The sequence below is a fragment of the Tenrec ecaudatus genome, chromosome 7, assembly GCF_050624435.1.
Source record: "Tenrec ecaudatus isolate mTenEca1 chromosome 7, mTenEca1.hap1, whole genome shotgun sequence".
NCBI classification, from domain to species: domain Eukaryota; kingdom Metazoa; phylum Chordata; class Mammalia; order Afrosoricida; family Tenrecidae; genus Tenrec; species Tenrec ecaudatus.
Genome location: NC_134536.1, coordinates 165,502,272 through 165,514,866, shown reverse-complemented (window position 1 = coordinate 165,514,866; position 12,595 = coordinate 165,502,272). Strand labels below are relative to the sequence as shown.

Here is a 12,595-nt window from a genome sequence, read left to right as displayed (position 1 = left end):
ATACGGTTTATTGATTAAATAGTAGTCTGTCCACGTGTGTTTCCTGGTTTTGAGGGTTATGTCATAGTTAAGTGTTGGATTGACACAGTGGCTGGTTGCAGGACCCAGCAGTCTTGAATTTCTTAGTTCCACTTTACATAAAGCTGCTATGGGTCGGAGCAGATTTTCTGGAACCTAACAACAGCAGCGGTCTAGTTTTGTAAGTGAATGCTCCTTGATTTTAAGAAATAAAAATATTGAGGGGTAAAAGGAGTATCATGTCTAATTTAGTCTCAGTTTAGAAATACATAGTGGGGGTAGTGTGGGGGTCAGTGGTAGGAACATTGCCTTCTACGTGGGAGATCTGCGAGATCTGCATGTGATTCCTGGCCGACGTATTTTGTATGGAGCCACCTCCCATCTGTCATTGGAGGGCTGGGATGATACTGAACAGGTTTCAGTGGAGCTTCCAGACCAAGACTCAGTTCTGTTTTCAAAACAGTCATTGAAAAATCCTATGGATCACAGTGGTCTCATTTATAGATGATCATGGGGGTGGCATAGAAATGGGCAGAATTTAGATCCATTTTGTGCATGGGGTCAACATGAATCAGGCTAACTCCACTCTAATTGACAGCATATGTATATATATAAAATCACACATATCACTATTTGTGTGTGTACACATACGAGAGAGAAAGCAAATTGGGGGAAATTTTACATTTGATGGAGCTGGATGAAGGATGTAGAGGGATTTTTGTAACACTTTTAGAACTTTTTCCTAAGCCTGAAATTACTTGGGAATCAAACTTTTAAACAAGGGACCTGTCTTTCTTGTGCTATAAACTCTGTTAAGTACATATTTTTGTTGCTTCAAAGTCTATCTTTACATAGTTCCTCTGATGTCTGCAAGTCCTTATTTATTATTTTTACTGCCCGTTCTACTGACTGACTGGATAAAAATTTCTTACTTCTGTATTTACCGTCTGGTACATAGTAAGTGCTCAGAATCCTATTGGAAAGAGATGACTGTAAAACTGATGGAAAAAAGAAAAGATAACAAGAAATAAATCTCATTACTAGCTGAAGGACTATGCCTGCTCCTTAAAGATTTGTTAAGATTAGGAAACAAAAAGAAGTCCTTTAGAAGGACCAAATCAGGGCCCTAAGGTGGATGCCTAACGATTTCTTAGGAAAACTCAAACTTGCCCTTGTGTGAAGAGAGGACCGAGCAGGAGCATCATCGTGGTGGTGAATGAGGGGCTCTGGCGAAGCTTTCCCAGGGGCTCTTCTGCTCTGCTGCTATCAAAATGCTCTGATGTGACCAGTTTCTTTAGCCCTCTGGAAAGTTAACCAGCGAAATGCTCTTGACTGGCCCACTTTCACCTCTTGATGGCGGGTGCTTCCATTTTAGTGGGATTCATGCTGCTCTGATGTCTTATCCATTTTAGGACCTCCAATTAGATACTGGTTGGTGCCAGACAGTTTTGAAATATATAGTTTTTTCTTAAAGCACATTTCAATGAACTCTGAAGATGTGTGCGTGCTTTTAATAGAAAGAGTGAAGAATGTTAATTAGAAATAGTTCTTCATGTAGATGGTGATTATTAGATATGTTTTTTCCAGTATTTTAGCATGGAATTCACAGATTTGAACATAGGAGCCTGGGTCTTTAGCAGATATGCTTATGGAAGTTGATTTGGATTTAATGGATTTTAAGAATCTGCAGAGATGAAGGAGTTTGACTGAATATGAAGATTTTTGATAGAATGATGAGAGAACCAAAGTTCACCTAGGAAGGGTCTGGGAGAGAAGAATTTGATTCTTTTTACTAGTCTCATATTTTGATTCATGAACTACAGCAGGAAATCAGATAAATGGTTCAGTCCTTGCCTTGCCGCTTAAGAACGAGGTGGCCTTAGGCTAAGCTGTTTTCCTCTAGCCCCATTTTCCTCCTTTGTGAAATGGAGAAATGCTATCTTTCAGAGTTGTGCAGATTGAATTCATGTTTGTGAAGTGCCTGGCCCACACTGCTTGGAATTGAGGAGAAAGGAAGTAGACATGAGTGTCTTTCTTTTCTGTTCTTCTTCAATAGTCCCCTGGAGTATTTAGCAGAGTAATAATGCTGTTGGTGCTTCATGTTGGTGAGTGAATAGGGAGACATTTAAAAAAATATCTGAGTTTAAAAATTTTTGTCTTTTAGGTGAAAGCTTATCTAGCAAATGAGCCCTGGTTGTATAGTGAGTTAAACATTGGGCTGCAGTTGCAGGGTCAGTAGCTCAAGCCCTCCAGCTGCTGCCTGGGAGAAAGATGAGGCTGTCCACTTGCATACAGATTCACAACCTTAGAAACCCTAAGCAGCAGTTCTACCCTGGTCTTACTTGGAACACACTCAGTGGCAGCATAGTAGATTTCACATAAATGCTCCATGCCATGGTTACCATTTTTACAGTGGGTCAGCACTCTCTTTATTTCCCTTCTGTTCGTTCTCTTTCCCTTTTAAGAAAGTTCTTTTCTTCGTACATGGAGTCTCCATTACTCTCTTGAGCATTATACATAAATCCTGCCTGATTTTCATATCCGGTGGATCTTTAGAGTACTTCTGTAGTTTTATTTGCTGATGTTTCTGCTACTATCCCTATTAGTATGGTCTGAGTATAACCTTTTTTCTTCATACTTGAATAACTACAAAAGATCTTCAAAGAGTTTGAAAAAATGGAATTAAAAGATAATGGAATTGGACATCCCCTTACAGAAGGGTCGTGGGGAGGAGACAAGCCAATCAGGGTGCAGTGTAGCAACAATGAAACATGATCCCAATTCTACCTTACAAATCTGGCTAGACCAGAGGATGTACACTGGTACAGATAGGAACTGGAAGCACAGGGAATCCAGGGCGGATGATCCCTTCAGGACCAGTGCCGAGAGTGGGATCTACATATAACCTGTGGGGATGGACAACAGGAAAGTGGGTGAAGGGACATGGACAGTGTAAGATATAACAAAATAATAATTTATAAATTATCAAGGGTTCATGAGAGAAGGGGGAGTGGGGAGGGAGGGGGAAATGAGCTGATGCCAGGGGCTTGCTTGGAGAGCAAATGTTTTGAGAATGATGAGGGTAACGTATGTACAAATGTGCTTTCTACAATTAATGGATGTATGGATTGTGATAAGAATTGTGTGAGCCCCCAATAAAATGATAAAAAAAACAACAACAAAAAAGATAATGGAATTTTTTAATGAACGTCTTAAAGCAAGCCCCCTCATTTCTGTCTAACCCTTTAGAAAGGAACCCTGGTGGCACAGTACTTAAGGCAAACTTGACTGCTAACTGAAAGGTAGGCTGTTTGATCCTGTCCGCTGTTCCAGGTGAGAAAGATTGCAGTCTAAGGAGCCCTATGGGGTCGTTCTTCTCAGTTCTTGTGTTAGTCTGGGTTGACTAGAGAAACAAACCAGAGACATGCATATGTGTGTAGGAGAGTTTTATATCAAAGAGTAATCGTATATTAAGAACACATCTCAATCCAGATCAAGTCCATGAATTAGCCCATATGTCCGATACTAGCCCAGAAATTCCTCTTTAGACTCATGCAGTACATGTAATGATGCCGAATGCAGGAAGATCACAGGCCAGCGGGTAGAAGGTCTTGTGGATCCAGTGGCAGTGGAAGCATCTTATTGCTGGCGTGGGTCTCCACGTGTCTGCTGCAGCTCTCTGAGTGTCTCAGCAGCAGGAAAGGGAAAGGTGAGAAGATTGGTCTGGCCTTCTGTGAGCTTTTTTTTTTTTTTTTAAATCTCTATCACACCTCCAAATGAAGTCATCAAGCTGCAACCTGATTAACAGGCTAAATACCCCGTCACACAAGTGGGTAGATTATGTAACTGCCAAGGTCCTGTAGGGTCCTTATGGTTGGCAGCAGACTTAACCCTTTAGAAGACGTTTCTTCTTAGAGTCTTCACCATTTCCATTTATTTTTTAACACTTGTCAAAGTTTCTCTTTTTAAAAAGTAGACTTGATTATGCCACCACCATGCTTAGGAACCTTTAGAGGGTGTGAATGTCTATGATGGCACTGCTCACGATTGCTAAAAGTGAAAACCCAAATCTCCATCAACTGGCAAATGGGGAAACAAAATGTGTTGTATTCATGCAATGGGTTGCTTCTTGCAGTAAAAAATAAAGACGCATACTGCAACATGGATGGACCTCATAAAGCAGTGTTAGATGGAAGAAACCAGACCTACATGCAGTGAGGCAAAAAGAAAAACGTGCAGAGATAGAAAATCGACTAGTGCTTGCGTGGGGATGGAGTTTGCAATGAGGACTAGTCATAAATTGGCATTGGGGATATTTTTAGAATAACAAATGTTCCAAGACATGTTCTAAAATATGGTGGTGGCTGTATAAATCAGTGTTACTAAAAACAAATAGTTCACTTGAAATAGTGGATTTTATGTTCTATAAGTTAAACCTTAATCATTTTTTAAGAGAACCTTTAAATGCTGTTGTTTGCAGGTAGGACTAAGTCCAAATCACTTAATGAATCAGTATATCGGTTTTAGCTGAGTTAGGTTTTAACTTACCTGTTCAACTCCTCTTCTGCCTCTTTTTATAGCCTTTTGGCCAGGCACACAAAATTTTTTTTTTTTGGTGATCCAAATGGGTTTTTATTAAGGAGAGAAGGTGATAGAGAAGAGGAGAGAAAAGAGGGGAGAGAGGGGGGAGGGGGAAAGAAAGGATTGAGAGAGAGAGACCACAGCAAAAGAGCCAGGCACACAAATTTTACCCCTGGAACATCCTATACAACTCTGAATTACTTATCTGCATATTACCTTATGTAGGACCTCTATGTCTCAGTGTCCACTCAACGAGGGTGGGGTTTTTGTTTCTATTGGGTTGGTTGGTTTTATTATGTTGTAAGAGACCTCTGAATGGGACCAATGATTGGCTCCTGTTAACCAAAGGCAGTGCAATGGCAGAAGGCTGGCCTGGTAATCGATTTCTCAGAAGAAAGCCCTGCAGAGCTCAGTTCTACTTTTATTTTAACCCATGGGATCAGAGTCAGAAACAACTGGATGGCAGTGTGGTTGGGGATTTTGTTGTAGGAGTCCTTGGGTAGGCAGGTTAACACTTTGGGCTGCTACTCAGAACATTGGAGGTTTGAATTTCCTCTGCAGAAGAACCTGGCAATCCGTTTCTGAAACCCCTCTGGAGGGGAGGGCAGTTGTACTCTGACACAGCAGGCTGCCCTGGTTTGGGAGGGACGTCAGCGGCCCGTGGGCATGTTATGGTACTAGGTTGCAAGTATCAAGCTCACGTCAGAGAGAAGGATCACACCCATACCCAAGAGTTTGCCCACCGTTTCTCTCAGACATCTTGGATCCTCTTCAGTCAATGGTACTGGGGCAACACCGCTGTAGAACAATGATGTTGGGCCTCCACTTCACTTGATATGCAAAAATTAACCAAAAGTGGACCAGTAGTCTAAATACAAGCATAAGCAATAAAGCTATAAAATTTACTAGAATAGAGTGTTTTAATGACTATGGATTCTTAGATTTTGACATGAGAAGCATATACAACTAAAGGAAAAAAAATAGATATATTGGACTTGATGAAAATGAAAAACATATGCATTAAAGGATATTATCAAGAAGGTGGAAATATAACCCACTCAATGGAAGAATAGTACTTGCAAATCACATTTGATAAGGGACTTAATGTACGATATATAAAATACTTATAACTCAACAATAAAAAGATGAACAACCCAACTAAAGAGCAAAAGAATTGAATAGACATTTCTTCAAGGGAAAAAAAGTATTGGTGAGAATGTGGAGAAATAAGAACCACATGCATTGCTGGTGGGAGCATGAAATGGTTTCAGCTGCTGACAAAGAGTTTGGGAAATCCTCAAAAGTTGACATGGAATTACCATATAACTCAGCAATACTACTCCTAAATATATAGCCAAGAGAAATGAAAGCTTATGTCTACACAGGAGCTTGCACATGAAAGTACATGTACAAGGAGTCTATTCATAATGGTGATAATAGCTGATTGCTGGATAAAGTGTAGTATATCCACGTAGTGGAATATTTTCATCCATAAGAAGGAATGAAATATTGACACATGCTACAGCTTGGATGAACCCTAGAAACAAGCGAAGTGAGAGAAGCCAGGCAGAAAGTCACGTAATTCCATATTTGAAACTCTAGGTAAAACCATGCAGACAGAAGCAGTTTAATGTTAGTCAAGGAAAGGAGGGAGGAGAGAATTGGGGAGTGACTACTTCATGTACATATGGGTGTTTGGTGTTGAAAGTATCCTGAAACTAGAGAGAGGTAGTGGTTGCTCAATATTGCGTGTACACTAACGTGTACATTTTAACATTCATTGTAGCGTGAATTTTTTATGAACAAAAGTCCAGTTTCTGGTCAAGTTTCCTCAGTTGTTCCAGGATCCAGTCAAGCATCGGAATCCAGATGTTTGTTAAGTCTCTTAAAAGCCAGAACCGCAGCACCACATTTTCCTGCGTGGCACCGCACTTTTGTCCTCTTTCTTCTTGTAGTCACTGATAGGCTGATTCTAAATGTAATTAAAGGACAAATACAGCTTTATCTCGCCTCTTAATGACATCTACCACAAGTTCTTTTTGTCATTGCTAAATGATATCATCCAGGAGTTATTGTCTAGGTTTGAAAACAGAGGCAATCTTCTTTAGCTTCAACTCCTTTAGTGAAATTCTGTTTTTACCCAACTTTAAAATTCATGCCAGACACAAGATCATGCCTTTGGGGACCCTCTCGGTCTCCAGGCTCGATTCCTGCTGCGCTGCTGTGGGAAAGCCCTAATGAGAAACAAGTAGTTTGTGGATCCTTGTTTCGGTCACAGGACCTTTTTTTAACCGCTGGGAGCGAGTCAGGTCTTCATGTTGCTGGTGGGCTTGTGCACTAGCAACCACACCTGGGACGCTCCACCGGGGCCTGAGAATACAGTCTTTGTGCCTAACTGGAGTGTGCCTAACTATTTTAGTTTCCTATTGTCTTCCCAAATTAGGTCATCAGTTAACCTTTTCTCATGAATAATGTGGATCCTTTTGAGTTACTTATTCAGAGAAGTTTTCTAAATTTATTTCCCTGAAAGCCTGAGCTTAGTACTCTTGACTTCTGAGTTGAAACTGTATTCTGCACCAAACCCATTTTTCACTCCAGTAGATGTGCTGTCTTGGGCTTAGCCCCTTGTTGGAGGCAGTTGCAGTTCCCCTTGGTTGAGTTCTCCCTGTTGGCTGCTCTCCCTAAGCTTTGTGAAGGGGAGGGCCCGGAATGGCTCGCACTTGGATAAATGCTCATTAGTTCCAATTTCCTGATGTCCTTAACTGTTTTCTGTTAACACGGGTTTTTGGGTGCTGTTGCTGTTCTCACTCTGTAAGTGGGTACACACACACACACACACACACACACACACACACACACACACACACACACCTACCTTCAGTATACAAGGGACCCTAAAAAGTTTGTAGGGAAATTGCATTTTCCAAGAACTTTCCAAAGCCCCCTGAGATGGTTTTTCTTCCTAAGACCAGTATATACTTTGTCTTATGGATGTATACACAGTATAAACATTAATGTGTGTTTGTGAATATGTTTTAAAAATAATTTTTAGGGGCTCATACAACTTATCATAATCCATACAGACATCAATTGTGTAAAGCACATTTGTACATTCATTGCCCTCATCATTTGCTCTCCACTTAAGCCCCTGGTCCTCATTTTTTCCCCCCCCTCCCCACTTACCCCTCCCTCATGAACTCTTGATAATTTATAAATTCTTATTTTGTCATATCTTGCCCTGTGCAACGTCTCCCTTCATCCACTTTTCTGTTGTCCGTCCCCCAGAGAGGAGGTCACATGTAGCTCCTTTTAATCGGTTCCCCCTTTCCAACCCACCCTCCCAGTATTGCCACTCTCACCACTGGTCCTGAAGAGATCATTCACTCTGGATTCCCTGTGTTTCCAGTTTCTCTCTGTACCAGTGTCCATCCTCTGGCCTAGCCAGACTTGCATGGTAGAATTGGGATCATGATAGTGGTAGGGGAGCATTTAGGAACTAAAGGAAAGTTGTATTTTTCATTGTTGCTACATCATACCCTGACTGGCTCATTTCCTCCTCGAAACCCTTCTGTAAGGGGATGTCCAGTGGCCTACAAATGGGCTTTGGGTCTCCACTCCTCACTCCCCCCTCATTCACTAAGGTAAGACTTTTTATTCTGATGATGCCTGATACTTGATCCCCTCAACACCCCTGGTGTGCTTCTTCCATGTGGGCTTTGTTGCTTCTGAGCTAGATGACCGCTTGTTCACCTTCCAGCCTTTAAGACCCCAGACGCCATATCTTTTGATAGCCGGACACCATCAGCTTTCTTCGCCACATTTGCTTATGCACAGAATTACTTCTTTAATCAGTTTAACTGGCTCAACAAGATAGAACTAAGTCCTCTCTAGAATTATTTATTATGGTAATTAATGTATTCTTAAGAAAATCTGTATTTACTTTTTTAAAAAAGGAAAAGAAAAGCTGATCTTTAGAGTGCTAATAGATAATTAGGAAATTCTGGGTAAGTTGAAATTTGGTACCTTTGACAAAATATGGCTCTTTGTTGTGCACTAGTTGACTGCTTATCTGGGGACAAGTTTCTTCACTTGTTAGGGCACCAGTGGTCTCATCTGTAAAATAAAAGGGTTGCATGATGTTTTTGAGTTAAAGGTTTCGTCAGGGATTCAGATCAGTGTCACCAAACTCTTCTATTTGGATTCAGGTTAATTTCTATTAACATAGTTGAAATTGTATTATGCACCAAAACCATTTTTCACTCTTAAGTAGGAATGCTGCCCTGGGCTGTTTGCCTTTTAGGAGAGGCAGTTGGCCTGTTTTGAGTACCCCTGTTGGCTCCTGTCTATTAGACTGTAAGCTCTGTGAAGGGAGTGGTCTTGCCTGCCTCGCTGTCTGCTCCATCTCTTCCCTCCCTGGATGCTCATTCAGTATCTGTAGCTGAGTGACTGCCAGCCCAGAATATTTACACACATGCCTCTGTGTTCTTCAAGTGGGGTAGTAGGTGGCATCATTCCAGTTTTGGCGATGAGCATAGAGGCGTAGCCACGTGTTCAAAGCCCCACAGCCAAGAGTAGGAGCTTCCAAAAGTGCCGTGGGTTGTTTTTTTTTCATTAGGTTACACGGCCTCCCTTTGTGCTGCAGGGTGCTTTCAGCCTTTGGAAATCAGATTTTAAAAATTTGAGTGAAAACACTGAAGGAACCTGAAAGTTTCAATCTGCAGCCTGGACTGAATCCTGGGTCACTGTTCTTCCTTATCATCACCACAGCCAACTAGCTCTCTTTCATGAGAAATTCCTTACTGCCTAATAATAGCCAAATGTGTTCTTTTGTGCTCTCGTGGGTGGCTCTTCATTCGGGCACTGAATTGGTGTGGCTGTTGCTTAACCCTGTGGGGCCAGTAATCTAAATGTTCTAAACACCACGGAGCTAGCTTCCCACAACGAACTATGTTCCGTCTCCTGGGTTACAGTACAAGTGGGTTAAGGTCCATTTTCCACCGTGTTCTTAGGAAATGAATTTGCTCTGTCATCCTCCACTCGTTTCCTTGCTACTTGAGTTCACTACTTTCAGTTTCAGTTTGGCTCTTTAAACAGTTTGTTTCTCTGGCTGAATTACCTGTATAGACTATATATAAACCCACCGGGTTGTTTTGGTGTTGGCTGGGGGATGAGATAGGGTATGTGAGACCGGGATTTGAGAAGAAGGTGAGGAGTGGAACTGCCTCAACATGGTGACTTGACTTAGCCACTCGTCAGTGTTCCCACTCTCAGTGGTCTCCAAGTCCTGTCCTCATGGCTCTTAGTGAAACATGGCTCAGGCTGGGGATGAGAATTGGCAGTTGTCCTGAGTACACAAATAGTCTCTTTGCTCCACCAAGCATGTTTTACAACCAAGTGAACAGAAAACAACCTAGCAGGCTACTTGCAAGAGACCTGCAGCAAAAAAAGATGGCATGTAACTTTTATAAAAACTTTCCAAAAAGAACAAAATGCAAAGAAGACGTCTTTTACCCCTGATCCCAAATCTCCAGGCTGATTCTAGGTGTACGTATAAACCAGTTTGTGGGTGGCTTGGACTCCCCCAATTCTGGCCAGTCATATCCCGTCACTTTGGATCACCGAGTGGGAAAGGAAGTTGCTAGGAAAATGCAGTTTATTCTCTCACCCCAGCTCTCACCCCATATACGTTTTATTTAGCACACAGGACAGACAAGCAGTTGGTGTTGCTGTAATTCTAGTCATCACTGACTAATGGGACATGCTGCCATTGCATGAGACTTGGCCTGAGGAGGTGCACTAAATATAGCCTTGCTTTCTGGCAGCTGCAAACACCTGGAGGAGTGGGCAGGACTTGGAGCAGAAGAGTATTCGCTGTTAATAGCATGTTGGTTGCACCATTGTGTACTGAGAGAGATTGTTTCATACTATGTTTATGCATAATTAAAAACAACCCACTGGATCTATTGCCGTATGGTTGGGTTATGTTTAGGAAAAAGCATTTTGGGTTGTTGTCTACTGGAGGTACTCAGAATGATGATTAAGACCAGAAGAGAAGCCGTTAATATAATTACCAACGCTTTGTTTGATCTCTGTAATGAACACAGCTTACTTAAACCCCTTAGTGGCTTTGGTTTCGGCATTGATGTACTGAACTGACAGTCATGTGATTCGGCTCAGTTGAGGATTCTGGTTTGTGTGCTTGGGGTAGTTCCTTCTTAACTAGAGGGGTCTGTGAATAGTACCAAAAGGAGGCCAGAATTTACAAAGATGCATCTCCCAAAGAAACCATAAGTGGCTTTTTACACAGGAAAAAAGATACCCAGCCTCTTTCTTAGTAAGAAAAGCATTTTAAGCTCCCACTGAGGTTTGAAAAACAACACCACCGTATCAGATGGGCAAAACGCCACCGTGTTGGAGAAGCCTTCTTGCGGAAAGAGAAGCAAGTGGAGAAGTAGCGTAGGAGGCACGCGTGCATCCTTGGCGGGACCAGTCAAAACGAAACTTCTGGTGAAGACAGTTGGGTGCACAGTTCCCTGAAGAGTTCTGCGCTGTTGCGTTTGCCCCATGTCAGAATGGCAGTTGGGGATTCAAATTGCGTTTCTTTTAAACTTTAGAGTTTGGGCAACAAAAGAAATCTGAAGCAAGAATAGGGCTGTAAGGTGGACAGGGTTAGGTTTCCCAGTGAAATTCTCATAGAACAGCCCCGTCTGAGTGCAGAATGTTCACTTACAATTGAAAACGACTCAGGAACAATAATGGGAGGAGCGGCAGCATGAGAGTAGTGGGGGAGAAGGGGGAACTGATCTCAATGATGGATGTATAACCATCGCCCCACCCCAGCCCCGCCCCAGGTGACAACAGAATGGAGACACAGCAGACTGTGTAAGATATGGAAATAATAATTTATAATTTATCAGGGTGGAGGAGGGAGGGAAACATGAGGAGCTGATACCAAGGGCTCAAGTAGAAAGAAAATGTTCAGAGAAGGATGATGGCAACAGATGTACAAATGTGCTCCACACAATGGATGTGTGGGTTGTCAGAGCTGTAAGAGTCCTCAATAAAATGATTTAAAAATAAAATTGAAAATGCACCATGGGAGATCCCAACGTCAGTAGCTATTTTGTTAGTGAGAATTCAATGGTTTTCCTCCAGTTTCTGGACTCTAGACAGTATATTTATTGTGGTTCAGTCTTCCTTCTCTTGGCTCATCTTTGAAGTCTTCTCAAAGACCTTTCTTAAAATAGTGGCTTCATGTAGAAACTGTTGTTTAATGTGGAGTAAACTTGCTGCAACAATTTGGGAAGATGTCCACTTACGGTAAAGTTTATTTAAAATTTGCCATTAACTGTGACCTCAAAATGCTCTTATTCCAGGATCCCGAAAGCATCCTTTTGTTTTTTTGAAGGCACCCTAACGAGACTCAGACAGGTGTATTCCTGAGAGAACTTGTCTGCAGCCGTCCACTGATCCCAGAGTGTTTCAATCATTGCGTTTGGAATAAGCTCAGGCGTGTACGCGCTGGACACCCCTCCCACCCCCCCACCCCCCCGCAGCAATACTGTAACTTCCCCTTGTCTGTGCTTTGACCTGGCAGTATTGCTCAGAGGCGTTTCTTTCACAGACGCTTATGTATAATTTGTGGCCATAAACATAGTTGTTTTTTGAACAATAAAAGATTGGAGAAAATGGAAATAAATTCAAAATGGGGCTGTTGAAATGAGGAAACAGTAGTGACATAACAGTTCCTTCAAGATAGTGCAGGAACATAGCAAAGGGTAGTGTGTAATATGCTACTAGTTGTGTAAAAGGGGGCAGTATGATTCTATAACTTATTTTATATGCATAAGGAAGCTCTAGGAGGACGTTGAATAAAGTAGCATGATGTGTGTTTTGAGGGAAGAAGAGTTAATGAGTATTTTTCATTACACAAAACTTTTCGAATGTACATATATTACCTTTTAAAAAGTAAACAATATGTAAAAGGATAAAGCTT

The 12,595-nt window shown here is 41.7% G+C and overlaps 1 protein-coding gene across 4 annotated transcripts in view; it reads left to right on the top strand.

Annotated features, from left to right (window-relative positions):
• ILRUN (inflammation and lipid regulator with UBA-like and NBR1-like domains) overlaps window positions 1-12,595 on the top strand; it is a 99,389-nt gene that overhangs the window by 35,529 nt on the left and 51,265 nt on the right. The gene's annotated exons all lie outside the window — the stretch shown is intronic.